The sequence below is a fragment of the Ailuropoda melanoleuca genome, chromosome 2, assembly GCF_002007445.2.
Source record: "Ailuropoda melanoleuca isolate Jingjing chromosome 2, ASM200744v2, whole genome shotgun sequence".
Classification (NCBI taxonomy): domain Eukaryota; kingdom Metazoa; phylum Chordata; class Mammalia; order Carnivora; family Ursidae; genus Ailuropoda; species Ailuropoda melanoleuca.
This window is the reverse complement of record NC_048219.1, coordinates 110,921,391-110,936,277: the sequence shown is the minus strand read 5'-3', so window position 1 is coordinate 110,936,277 and position 14,887 is coordinate 110,921,391. Positions and strand designations below refer to the sequence as shown.

The following is a 14,887-nucleotide window of genomic DNA, read 5'->3' as shown; positions in this document are numbered from 1 at the left end:
AAAAACATTCAGAAAACTAGTGAGATATACAAGCAATTCACATGAAAAGAAAAAATTTAACCTCATTTGTAATCAATGAAATACAAAAAGAACACATACAATTTTTTACCTGTAGCATGGTCAAAGATTATTTTAAATCGTTAATCTCTACAGCCAACAAAACTGCAGAGAGGCAGATATTACTGGTAAGTCTTTTTTTTGTTGTTGTTAAAGATTTTATTTATTTATGAGAGAGCGAGCAAGCGAGGAGAGCGCACAAGCTGGGGGAGGGGCAGAGGGAGAGGGAGAAGCAGGCTCCCTGCAGAGCAGATGCCTGATACCAGGGCTGAGCCAAAGGCAGCAGCTTCAAGGTGCCCAGGTAAGCCTTTTCTGTTAAGCAATTTTACAATCAGTATCAAAAGAATTCTTTACCAGATACAGCCTAGATATTTATCCTGGGAAAAGTATTACAACTGTGGAAAAACATAATTAAATATAAATACAGTATGTTTTTGTGATATACATATAGGACTACGCAACCATTAAGAACATTAAATCTTCTTAATGACAGGGGAAGTATTCAAGATCTGTTGTGTGTGGATATATATAATTTTATATAATTCCAATTTAATTTTAATACACTTAATAATATAATTTTATATTTTTATATATACATACATAAAGAGTATGCCTAAAAGGATCTCACTTATATAAATATAAATAGCATATAGCATTAATATAAGCATAGATGCATGAAAAAAGCCAGACTGGCACACGGATGCACGGAGCTGCACTTTGGCACTGCAGTGTCAACTCTGATAAGATATGCACCTAAATATTAACAGAGGCTATATCTGGGTGGTGAGATTTTCTAATTTTTGTTTTTATTAATAAAGAAATTTAAGTCATTATTTTTAAAAGTAGAAAATAGTTATTTGCATACCATATGAACCCACTGAAAACATGTAATGTGTGTGTGCACGTATTGCTAAGCAGCAGAGATTGAGAGATGTTCAAAGAAAATGTTAATCTTTCATATTTAAATTTTCATAAGATAACTAATTTAACATTAATAAAATACATACAAGTTTAAAAAACCAGAAGAGAAAAGAACAGAAAGTTCTTCAATGCCTCCACAAGAGCTATTACCCTCCTCAAGTGTAACTCACAACATAGTTCATATATAAAGCCAACTAAATAAAAGGCTATAAAGATTTTTGGTTTTTTTCCAACTACTCTTGCAAATGATGTAGTTATAGAATGGGGGTATGAAGAATTCTGGTGAGTACTTATGAGACATTACATACCTTGTTTATTCTTCAACAAATCTATGAGATGTGTGGTAATAATCCCATCTTAACCACAAGAAAATGATCAGACAGGTTAGAAAGCTTACTTTAGACTGCAGATAACCAGAAAATGGTTGAACACAAATTTAATGGCTCCAAAGTCTATATACACTCTTTCCATGAAATCAGCTGCCCCTTCTGATATTACAGAGCTGAAACAAACCATACCTATATCTGGTCCAACTCTCATTTTATAGATGAGGACCAAGAAGAGAGAGATGGACTAGAGAAATAAACTGTCCAAGTTTATACTGTTAAATAAATACTGGAAGAAAGAAAAAGAACTCCCAAAGTCCATTTCAGTGCTGTTTCCAGTATTCTATTTTTTTTCTGTCTTCAAAAAAAAGAACAATAGACTATTAACTACACCCTGGACATTCAGGACTTCCTAATCTTATTCTTACAGAAAAGCCTGCAGAAAAAGAGAGCAAAACTAAAATAAGATCTAGAGAATACAAGATAATCAACACATATTAACAAAAAAGGTTTTTTCCATATTCTACATAAAGCTTTTAAAATTTTAAGTACTTTCCTAGTTTTACTTATTAAAGGAAAACAAGACTCTTGCTATTGAAATAAACACATGTAATTTTCTACCTTAACAAAATGTCTGAGTGCCAAATTAGTGTTCAAATATATATGTCACATACACATAACTCTATAAATTATAAAGAATTTCAAATATTCAGAAAATGTCAACCATCTTCCCACTATCCTTGTGTGCCCTCCCACCATCAAATCTCTCTCTATGAGAAGTTATCTGTATCCTGAATTTGTCAGCATACTGATGAATTTCTTCACATTCTTCTTATCCACTTATGAAACTCTATACTATACAGATACAAGCTTACAGATGATATAATAGAGTATATGTACATAGATGTCACCAAAAATGGCAAAGTGGGGAACTCCAAAACTCATCCCTTCACAAAAGCAATGAATAAGCTGGGAAAACTTTTTTGGAACTCTGGAATCAAATGAAAACTTACAATCAGGGGAATGCTTGAAGAAGAACTGCAGCTCTTAAAATTTCAGGGAGTACATTTTAACATACGTACTTACCATGGACCCTTCCCCAGTTCAGCAGCAGCCATGAAGACATCAGCCCACACTTCTGGTGCAGGTTGCTGGTACCAGAGGGAGCTATACAGACTTATTCTAAAACAACTGTGGTTGTGCGCTTTCCCTAGTCTGTAACTCCCTGAAAAATCAGCTGAAGAGCCTGCCTTCGTTTCACATGCCTTGGAGCTTCCATATGGTAGAAGCAGTATTCTGGGTGGCACCACTTGTCAAAAGCATTTAAAGGCAAATGTATTAGCTGCAGCTGTGTGGAACAAAGGTTGTTAACAAGCAATACCCAGATAGGAAAGCCTGGGAAGAAAAAGGCTAAGATACTTGGTGACAAAGGGCTTTGAAAAGTTCCCACATGTGGTGCCTAGGTGGGCTAGTCGGTTAAATGTCTGACTCTTGGTTTTGGCTCAGGTCGCGATCTCATGGTCGTTGAGACTGAGCCCCACACTGGGCTCCATGCTCAGTGCAGAGTCTGCTTGAGATTCTCTCTCTATCCTTCTGCCACTCCTGCTCGTGCTGTCTCTCTCCTTCTCTACAATGAAGGAAAGGAAAGGAAGGGGAAGGGAAGGGAAGGGAAGGAAAGAAGGAAAAGTTCCTGTGTACACTGAAGAAGCTAGAAGGCCATGTGCACACCTGGAGCCAAACACATGCTTGCCAAATACGAGACAACACCCTACGCTATCAACTCTGACTGATCTTCGGGTACCATGTAGAAAGTGAAGACTAAGGCAGAGTTCTAAATAGCCTGCCTAAGGAATGTCCTAACAGAGAGCACTGGCTACAAGGCTAGAAGTGATTTCCATGTATTTATGGAAGTAAAAAATAAGTTGAAATTGAAAAGATGGAAAAAGATACTTCATATAAATAACCAGAACAGACAGACATCAGGCAAAACTGTTACAAGACACAGAGAAGAACATTACATATTGATAAAAGGATTAAGACAAAACAACTATAAACATATATGCACCAAACAACAGGCTCCAAACTATATTAAGCAAAAACTAATAGAATGGGAGAAATACACAATTCTGAATAGTTGAAGACATCAATAACTGACTTCCAATAATGCACAGAACAACCAGGAAGAACATCAGTACAAAAACAGACATCCACCTACCAAGAGCAGAATATACATTCTTTTCAAGTACATATGGAACAGTCTCCATTTATACCATATGCTAGAACATAAAATAAGTCTCTAATAAATTTTAGAAGACTAAAATCATACAAAGTATCTTTACTAATGCCAATGGAATGAAACTAGAAATCAGTAAGAGGAAAACTGAAAAATTCACAAATATGCAGCAATTAAAGAACACATTTTTTTTTAAAGATTTTATTTTATTTATTTGCCAGAGATAGAGACAGCCAGCGAGAGAGGGAACACAAGCAGGGGGAGTGGGAGAGGAAGAAGCAGGCTCACAGCGGAGGAGCCTGATGTGGGGCTTGATCCCATAATGCCGGGATCACGCCCTGAGCCGAAGCCAGACGCTTAACCGCTGTGCCACCCAGGCGCCCCTAAAAAACACATTCTTAAACAACCAATAGGCAAAAAAGAAATATCACAAGAAACATTAGAAAAGAGCATTTTCTTTCGGACAAAGGAAAATGAGAATACAACATACCAAAATTTACAGGATACAATGAAGGATGCATTCAGAGGGAAATGTATAGCTTTAAACACCTACAAAAAAGGAAAAAATCTGAATAATCTAATTTTACACCTTGAGGATCTAGAAATAGAACACTAAGCGAAAGCTTACAAAATGGAGGAAATACCAAAAATTAGAGGGAAGAAAAATGAAATAGAGAACAGAAAAACAATAAAAAGAGTAAAACAGAAGTTGGTTCTTTGAAAAAAATCAACAAAACTGACAAACCTTTACCTAGACCAAGAGAAAAAAAGAAAGATGACTCAAATGACTAAAATCAGAAACAAAAGAGAGGACATTATTACCAACCTGACAGAAATGAAAAGGGTAAGAGAATACTATGGATTAATTGTACACCAACAAATTAGATAACCTAGAGGAAATTGACACATTCCTAAAAAAAAAAAATACAAATGAAGACTCAAAAACAAACAGAAAATCAGAACAAGTCTCAGTAAAGAGACTGAATCATTAAAAAAACAAACAACAAAAACCCAAAACAAAAACAAAAAACTCTGAAGCATGACAGCTTGAGGAACTTCACAGATTTGCTCTCCAGCGGAAATTATAAAAGTACAAACATTTGTTGTAGTCCCTGGAAATGGTCCTGGGGATAAAGGGCAAATGAAGAACGATGTGCTCAAGAAAATCTACTAGGGACTGTGAGAAAAGTGAGAGTCTATGATGTTTGTACCAGGATCTGCCTGGCCCCTTTGCCCTAGCTCAGGAAGGTGGAGACTCCACTCCAGCCTGGTACAGCCAAGAGCACAGGGCTCCCTCTTTCCTCAGTGGGCTCAGGGGTCTATCTTATTGCGAAGGTCAGGATACCAACACTTCTCATCTTGCCTCCAGCTACTTATTACTGAAGGTAAGGTACTAGGTAAATGTGGCCAAGAAGTGTGTGTGTGTGTGTGTGTGTGTGTGTGTGTGTGTGTAGGGAGAAGCTCTCTTCTTCCATACAACCCACACTGATGGGATGGCTAGGCACTGACTGCTATTGTTCCAGGTTCTAAGGTGAAGATTCCACATGAGAGGAGCCAATCCAAGTAGACATGAGTGTACCATTCCCCTCCCTTCCCTCCATTCCACCAACCGCTCAGATCCTAGAGGAGAGACATCATTGGGAGAGAAATGCATTACTGTCCCCACTACGTACTCAAGACCTGATATGGCGATATTGCCTTTGGGATGAAGGGAGCCATAAAACATATAGCTCCACATCTCTTCTGGAACTGAGAAATCCGGATTTCATTTGCAAGGGAATGGACAAAGGTGCTCTGAAAAACAGTAGAGGCCCTTGTGAAAGGGAACTGAGGGGAGACTGGAGAAATAACTGGACATAAAGACTAAACCCAAGGTTGGTTGGCTGGCTGGTTTGCCAGAGAGAACAAAAGAGAGAGATAGGTAGAAGTAACTTGCCTGCAGTCAGTACAAACCTCAAGCACTGATTAAAAAACTATCCCTCCAAAGGAACTCAAATTTGATTAGCTTAATCTGTGGAGCAATTAATGCCTGAGGGTACTGTTGAGATGAAGAGTGTAATCAGAACTAGATTAGGGGACCTTAACAGTTACACGTAGTCAGGAAGAGACAGTCTAAAAGAGCCCTGCCCAAACTACTGTCACCCCAAAGTAATTGTAGGAAAACTCAAATTTATGCCCCTTCAGGAGAAACATCCGAAGGTTAACACTGTGTGTGTGTGTGTGTGTGTGTGTGTGTGTGTGTAAGGGGATGAGGGGATAGAAGAACAGGAATGTAGACTCCACTAAAATAACCCAGCCAGTCACTAAATTAACAAGCAAGATACAACATGCACTAGAAAGGGAAAAACCAGCTCCAAGAATTTCTACATTATATAAAAAGTCCAGTTTTTAACAAAAATTATGAGGCATGCTAAGAAATAAGAAAGTACAGCTCACATAACAGGAACAAAAAGAGATAACAGAAACTGTGATTGCAAGAAGATGCTGAATTTAACAGACAAAATCTTCAAAGTAGCCACCGTAAATATGTCTAAAGAACTAAAGGAAACTGATTAAGTAACTAGAGACATCAATAAAGAGTCAGAAGTTACATATACACAAAAAGGGAATTCTGGAGTTGAAAAGTACTATTAACTAAAACTAAAATTTTACATAAGGGGCTAAGTTCATACACAGCAGATATGAACTCAGAAGAATTATGAAACTTGCTGAGTAACCAGTGAGATTATACAATCTAGAGATAAAAGAATGAAGAAAGATGAACAGAGACTTGGTGAAATGTAGGACACTATTAAGCATCTGACATAAAAAGGAGAGAAGAGACAAAAAGGAGAAAAAATATTTGAAGAAATAATGACTGAAAACTTCCCAAATTTATTGAAAACAACAATATATGCACATTTAGGAAGCTCAACTAACTCTAAGTAGGATAAATGCAGAGATCCAAAGACACAGCATAGTAAACATGATGAAAGCCAAAAATAATAGTTACTACAATGGGTATAATTAAAAAAAAAAAAAAAAAGGAAAAGTATGAGTGTGTGGCCAGGTATAGAGGAATTGGAAAACTTGTATATTGCTGGTAGAAATGTAAAATGGTTCAGCTACCATGTAGAACAGTTTGGCACTTCCTCAAAGTTAAACACAGAATTACCCTGTGACCCAGCAATTTCAGTCCTAAGTATATATCCAAACTAATCAAAAACAGGTGTTGAAATAAAACCTGTACATGAATATTTTCACAGCAGCACTATTCACAATAGCCAATTATTACTGGCTAAAAATCAATCCACAGGTGGACAATCGAAATGACCATCAACAGATGAGTGGATAAATAAAATGTGGTATTATCTAAAAAATGAAATATTATTCATTTCATTTTCATAAAAAGCAATGAAGAACTGATATATGTTACAACATGGATGAACCACAAAATACCACGCTAAGTGAAAAAAGCCAGACACAAAAGGCCACATATTGTATGATTTCATTTGTATGAAATAATCCAGAACAGGCAGATATATACAGACAGAAAGTAGAGTAGTGGTTGCTGGGGACTGGAGGGAGCGGGAAGTGGGGAGTTGAGTGTTCAAAGGGTATGAGGTTCTGAAGTAATAAAAAAGTCCTAGAACCAGAGAGTGGTGCTGGCTGCACAACATCACGAACGTACTAAACAAACACTACTGAACTATACACTTCAAAACGTTAAAATGGTGAACTCTAATATCTGAATTTTACTTCATTAAAAAAAGTATATGCAATACATGTCCTATACCCACATATACATACTTCTTTTGTGATTAAAAAGGAAGTGATTACAAAGTTTCTTCTGTAACTGCACAATCGAAATTAGCTACTATTAGGTAATAAAGTACTAAACAGATCATTTTAATGACTCTTAAAAGATAAACTACTAAAGCTTTTTAACACTTGTCTTAATTGGGGCAGTATTCCAAGTGTGTTAGCTATCAAGTTTCCACCAATGAAATATATGAATTTAAAAGCAAAGTAGAGTTGTTTTCTTTTTTAAATCATACTGTCTGAAGAATATTATCAAAATTCTATCCAGTTATACAATGTGACTAGTATGTTAATGAGATGCCACTTTTGTGATATTATCTAGCATTTTTATTTTTTTTTATTTTTTATTTTTTTTTAAAGATTTTATTTATTTATTCGACAGAGATAGAGACAGCCAGCGAGAGAGGGAACACAAGCAGGGGGAGTGGGAGAGGAAGAAGCAGGCTCACAGCAGAAGAGCCTGATATGGGGCTCGATCCCAGAACGCCGGGATCACACCCTGAGCCGAAGGCAGACGCTTAACAGCTGTGCCACCCAGGCGCCCCTATCTAGCATTTTTATTAATTCAACTCACAAAATGTAAATCATTCTACCGTGAAATACTACCATGTTCATGCTAAAAGTCTTCTGAACTGCATCATGAAGTTATAACTGAAAATAGCCTGAAATTACCAAAGCAATTTTATATACATGATGACTATGACTACAAAATGAAAGATGAGTTAATATGTAACTTAATATCATGTTCAACAATTTTGCTAAGACTTATCAAGAATAACTAGATTAATAAATGTTTATTAAAATGATAAAATAATATGTGTATTATAAATTTCTTTAAAATCTCTGAATTAAGCATATGATGACTTCATGGGAGTACAAGAAGTATTTATTATATGCTTAGATATATCATGCACTCTAATGGACCTTTAGCTACAAAGATAAATAACATATAGTCTCTAATCTGGAGAAGATTATAATAATATCATAGGAGAGACAGACACATGGATACTTTCAATATGATAATGTGATAGAGGAATGTACACAGTAATCATGAATACTTTCAGGACAAGGATATCCTGAAGATAGTCCCTGAGCTGGATTCTGAAGGAAGCAAATAAACGACAGGAAGACCACAAACTACACAGATTTTAGCAGCAAATGTTCTACCCTGAGACCAGCTTGTAACATTGTTTGTTTTGTCATGGATTCTGTAATCTTACAGACACTAGGCCTTTCCTTTCTCTATTAAAGGAATTTTTAAATTTCTCTATTTCCTTTCTCATTTCCCTTGGTTTGTAAGTGAATAAAATGAAATTGTGTGTGGGTGGGTGTGGGCATGCTTATGCTCTGCACAAACTGAATACTAGAATACACATATAATAATGAAAACTTCACAAGTGACATTTGAGGATAAGTGGTGGTAAGGGTGGTAATAACCAAAACAAATAATTAATGTATATAAAAAGTACTTAAAGGCTATTACAGGGTCTTCTGTTTTGAGCATAATGGAATACTTGGCAGGCAACTTAAGTTCTGTGTTAAGCAGAAAACTTGAAATAAAAATAAAATATCTGTTTAAAGGCATCTAGAGCTGTTCAAGCCATCAGGACAGGGGATCCCAAAATTCCAGAGAGAGCAAATAATCTAAAGGTAAGCTGATAGATTCTAGCTACATTTTTTTCTACCAGTATCTGCTGCTCAGCCTAACTAAAATCCAGAGTGAGAATCCAGGCTTTGTCCAAGCCAGGGACTGCTGCTAAGCTAAGGGACAGAAATAAAGATTTTGTTCCCCTACTGAGGTAGGAGATAAAAATAGGATACTTGAAAGGTTAATAAGACCCTGATGAAAAGTGCCCTTTAAGATTTCTGCCAAATGCTTACCTTACATGGAGCAGGAAGCCAAGAAAAAAGCCTCCAAAAAGCGCAACAAATTTCAGAAATTTCATACTGCTGAGGACATAAGGACTAGAGTTCAGGATCTGCCAAAGAAAGGGACCTGAGTAAGAACATCAGGTTCTCATTTGGAAGGTGTGGAAAAGTAGGCTGAAAGATGGAGAGTGTAGATGAAAATAGAGTTTCATGTAGTTCTTTAAGAAATAGTCAAGTGGAAATTCTAGAACTGGAAAATAACTGAAATTAACAATTTAATATGTAAGTTTAACAGCAGACTAAACAGCAAAAAATAGGACTAGAAAACTTTTTAAATTAACAATAAAAGATACTTGCACTGAAACACACACACACAAATTATGGAAAATACAAAAAGAGCTAGGACAAGCGTGAGACACAGTGAACATCTAACATGTGTGAGTGCATCTGCAATATTTGAAAAAATAACTGAGAATTTTCCAAAACTGGTCAATAAAACAATAACTGTAATGTCTTTAGGATGTAAATATATGTATAAATGAAATGCAAGACAACAATAATGTAAAAGACTTGAGGATAAATGGAATAAAAAGTGTTCTAAGCCTCTAGCATTCTTGGGGGAATAGTAAGCATAGTACTGGTATTAACTGTAATCAGTCAATGAAGCATAGGGTAACCACTAAAAGAGAAGTGAGATAGCTTAACTAAAAATATGATAAACAAGGGCACCTGGGTGGTGCAGTGGGTTACATTTCAGACTCTTGGTTTCAGCTCAAGTTGTGATCTCAGGGTCATGAGATGGAGTCCAGAGTTGAGCCCTGCCCTCCCTCATCCGGCTCTGTTCTCAGCATTGAGTCTGCTTGATATTCTCTCTCCCTCTCCCTCTGCCCCTCCAACTTGTGAGTAGTGCGCACGTGCTCTCTCTAAAAATAAATAAATAAATAAATCTTTAAAAAATATATGATAAACAAAAAAAAGGAAAAAATATAAAAATGAAATAGTAAGATGGTAGAAAATGATATAAATAACTACATTTATATATAAATATGTTATCTAGGCCAATTACCAGACTGATTAAATAAATATACTCAAAGAGGTAGGTGTTAAGTGCAATGTCAGATCTTGGAATGGTAAAAAGACCATTCTAAGTAGTGGGAATACTGGCAAAAAGTCTGATTCAAGTCCACAGTTAGTTTACAGTATATTATACCAATGTTAATTTCTTTTTTTAATTTAACATTGTTGTTCTAATCAATAATAACAAAGCATTTACATTTAAATGCTGTTTAATTTGGGGCTTATATGGTGTAAACACGATGGGAAGCTATGTGAGGAAAGAAAAAAATGCCACTATTTGTTGTTTGCAGAAGACATAAATGTAAGGGTAAGAAAAGGTTTAAACTTTAAAAGGATGGGAAAACGCGTACCTTACAAATCCTATCTAAAACAAAGCAGGTACAGCTACACCAGGATCAGACAAAACAGACTTTAAAGCAAGCAGCACTAGGAAAAATAAAAAGGAAAGAAATAAAAAGAGGAAAAGGGTCAATCACAAGAATGTAATTCTTTTTTTAAAAAAAGACTTGAGAGAGAGAGCGCATGCACATGCATGAGGGGAGGGGCAGAGGGGGAGTGAGGAAGAGGAAAAGAATTCCAAACTGACTCTGCCCTGAGCAGAGAACCAGCTCAATCTTAAGATCCTGACATATATACATACATATACAGAGAGAGAACACAACACCCAACAGCAAAAGAATAAAAATTCGTCTCAACTGCACAGAAAACATTTACCAAAACCAACCATATTATTGCATGATAAACAAAACCTTAAAAACAAATTTCACGTCACTGAAATTATTCATAGTATGAACCTTATCTTTACTCTCATAGCACTTTGTAGTTTTCTGTGTAGAGATTGTGAGCATTCTTAGATTTATTTCTACAAGTGGGTTTTTAAATTATGCTATAAATGGCATCCTTTAACATTTTTATTTTCTTATTATTTGTTGTTAACCTATAGAAATAAAATGGATTTTTGTATGTTGACCTTGTGTGCTGCAGCATGGACAAAACTGCTTGTTAATTTCATTACTTTGTATACAATCATGTTATCTATGAATGATGATCATTTTCTTTTCTTTTGCAATTCTTATACCTTTTATTTTTCTTGCCTTAAGGCTAGAATTCTAGTAGAGTTGAATGAAAGCACTGATAGTGGTCCTTTATCTCATCTCAGTGGGAACTCTTACTGCAGTGCTGTAGGTGTATGTTTTAAAGACGCTTGTAAAATTAAGGAAGCTTTTTTTATTCCTAGTTGTGAAGAGTTTTCGTTCTGAATGGGTATTGAATTTTATGAAATGCCTTTTCTGCACTTATCAAGGTGATCTATTTTTCCTTTTTGTTAAAAGGATAATTACATTAATCGATTCTAATGTTAATCACCCCTGGATTCCTCAAGTAAAACCCCATTGGTCATGAAGTTGTCTACTTTTTATGCAGTGCTAGGTTTGATATGCTGTTAGTTTATTTATGGTTCTTACATCTATGTTCCTGAGATATTTTCCTTATCTTCCTTTCTTATAATGTGCTTGACAGATTTTGGTAGAAAAGTTAACGTCAAACATACTGTGAAGTTTTTGTCTCCTATTCTGTGGAACAGCTTATGCAGTGAAGCCATCTGTGTAAATTTTCATTGTGGGAGTGTTTTTAATAATAAATTCAATTTTAATCAATATAGGACTGCTTATGATTTTCTCTTTCATATTGTGTGTCAGTTTGGTAAGTTTATTTTAAGCCTGATTTAAAAAACCCAGAACACTGGGTGCTTGGGTGGCTCAGTTGGTTCAACATCTGCCTTTGGCTCAGGTCATGATCACAGCGTCCTGGGATCAAGTCCTGCATCGGGATCCCTGCTCATCAGGGAGCCTGCTTCTCTTTCTGTGCCCTCCCTCCCATTCTCTCTTTCTCTTGCAAAAATAAATAAAAGTCCTTAAAGAAAAAAAAAAAAAAACCCAGAACAAAGGAGATTCATACCCTCTTCCAAACTCATATGAAAGACAGAGAGCCTTCTATTTTTTTTTTTAAGATATTATTTATTTACTTGAGAGAAAGTGAGAGAGAGCACAAGCAGGGGGAGAGGGAGGAACAGGTTCCCTGCTGAGCAGGGAGCCCAATGTGGGGCTGGATCCCAGGATCCTGGGATCATGACCTGAGCTGCAAGCAGATGCTTAACCGACTGAGCCACCCAGGTGACTAATAAAGAGCTTTCTAACAATTTTCTAATTTCTAAATACCTACATCAAATACTGAACCTACAATGGAACTTTGAAAACAGAATGTGGTTCTAGGCAGAAAAGTGAACGCATTTATCTATCTTTTATTTTCCAACACTATCAATGAGATGACAAGTTTTTTATAAAAGAATAAAGACATTAACAGGGCTGGAAAATAAGGGTGATACTGATGGATCAGAAATTTTGAAAAATTCAAGGCACATAAATGGGAATAAATTAGCAAAGACATCAATTAGATGGGAGCAAATTATGGGGAACTTAAGGGAGAAGAATCACAATCCAAGATAGTATCCACCGTTCTTTCAAAGAGGTTTAAAGAAAAACCAACCTTTCATCAAATAAAAAAGCAGGAAAAGACCAAGTGGCAATTATAAGTTTAATTATTTTAGAAACAGTATTTGGGCTAGCTGAGGCAGCTGGGACCCTCCCCTTTCCCAAGGCTGGTGGTTGTGGCTTTTACCATCATGCCAAAGGCCAAGAACTGCTCCTTAAGGGAAGCTGGGCACCTGTCTGGGTACATTCCTTACAAGATTATCAGTGCTTGAGAGACAATCAGGACACAGATTGGACTAACTCGGAATATAGTAAGAGACATTAAGAATGGGACAGGGAGAAGAGGTAATTCCTAACTAATTAAATACTTTACACCATAGGAAATAAAGCCCTCCTTATTTTGACATACGTGGGAAGGGGGGGGTCCCCAACCTACCCACACAACCTACAGAGAAGTATGTCATGTTGAAACACTTCACCCACTTACACTGAATTCATCTACAGCCTTCCCATTCAGGGAAGAGGCTGATGGGGAAGAGACCTATGCAACTTTAGGGAAAACCATGCCAGAATTATTTAGTAAACTAGCTCTTCATCCGAAAATATTAATGGAAAACCAAAGACAAAAGACATTTGGGAAAAGATCCAAAACTGAAAACAAAACAACAGACAGAAATGGAGACAATACATGGGGCAGAATGGTACACTCAAAAAAATTTCTCATGAAGTGCACTTGAAAAAAACAATAAGCTACTCTGAAAAAGAGGTCAGGAAAGATTAATTCTTGTAAATTCTTGTAATTCTTGTGAATGGCCATAACTGATGCATGAATGCAAAATAAAAGATAAAGACTACTTTTGAGGAGACAGAATAAACAGAAAAAATATAGGAAATAAGAGAAACTAGGGACCTGAAGGTTGGGTTGAAGAGATACAATACAGCTAATAGGTGCTCCTGAAGGAGATGAGAACAGGAAAAAATAGGGACATATAAAAAGAAAAAAAAAGAAAAAGCAAAGTTATTACCATGATCTGAAAGGAAGACAAAAGTTCATAGGCCTCACCAAGTACCAAAATGCTTACTGAAAAATATCTATACATAGACACATCTCAGTAAAACTGTTCAGTTTCACCATGTTATCTACAAAGGAACAAGTCACATTCAAATCTAAATGCTGTTAAGACACAGGATTAATGCTTTTAAGATTTATAAGGAAAAAAAATGTAAACTCAGAATTCCATACTCAAATTTATTCATGAGTATGAGCCAAATACAGGATATTTTCAGACAGCAAATACTTGAAAAGTCTGCCAGCCTATATTGATAATTACTCAATGAGGTATTCTGAACCCAAAGAAATTCAAATGTTTTTGTATGACACACCTTTATGAGCAAAAACCATCTGAACATATGCTCTCAATATTTATAAATATTTTGTATTTTATATTTATTTATAAATTAACATACCATTGTACTAATATATTTGCATATTATAAAGCACAATTAAAATAAAAATAAAAAAATAGATAAAAACACATAATTTAATTTCAAATATATTCCTATACCCCCCAAAATTACTCTGCATACCCTCTTTAATGTGGATGGATGCCTCGTTTTGAAGACCACAGCTCTACACCAACTGAAAAAGAAATCCAAGGGGAAAAAAACATGGAACTGAAGAAACAATTGAACTGAACAGGTCTCAGAAGAAAAGAAGGAAATTGAAAAAACTAAAGGAGAATCCATCAGAATTTGATATTTGGAAAATTTTCAATTGTAAAATTTTAATGTACACAGGATTACGGTTCGTTCTCTGTGAGATCATTCCACTTTGTTCTACAGTAAGTTATATTACCACATTGTAAATATTTCAGTTTAAAATTTTTAGAATTGATCTAAAAAGAATTTATAGTTACAAAACAAAATGTAAATACCTTGATGATATAAAATTAACAGTGAATAACTGGGAGATGGGGGGGAGTAAGGAGATGACCAAGACTATCATTCCCAGAGATAATCATCTCTGGAGCTAATAAATAAAAAATAACATTAATAAAAACCACTAACAGAAATAAAAGCAGGCACCATTTGCAGTGAAAAGTGGAACTGAGAGT

The 14,887-nt window shown here is 35.7% G+C and overlaps 1 protein-coding gene across 8 annotated transcripts in view; it reads right to left on the bottom strand.

Moving 5' to 3' along the window:
• SPOPL (speckle type BTB/POZ protein like) overlaps window positions 1-14,887 on the bottom strand; it is a 71,508-nt gene that overhangs the window by 34,161 nt on the left and 22,460 nt on the right. For 2 of the 8 annotated variants that reach the window (XM_034654495.1, XM_034654497.1), the window contains exon 1: window positions 2,391-2,644. The exons of the other annotated variants lie outside the window; for them this stretch is intronic. The gene's annotated coding sequence lies outside the window, so the exon portion shown is untranslated. Of the gene's footprint in view, window positions 1-2,390; window positions 2,645-14,887 lie in introns of those variants that run through there. 8 annotated transcript variants of the gene reach the window in all.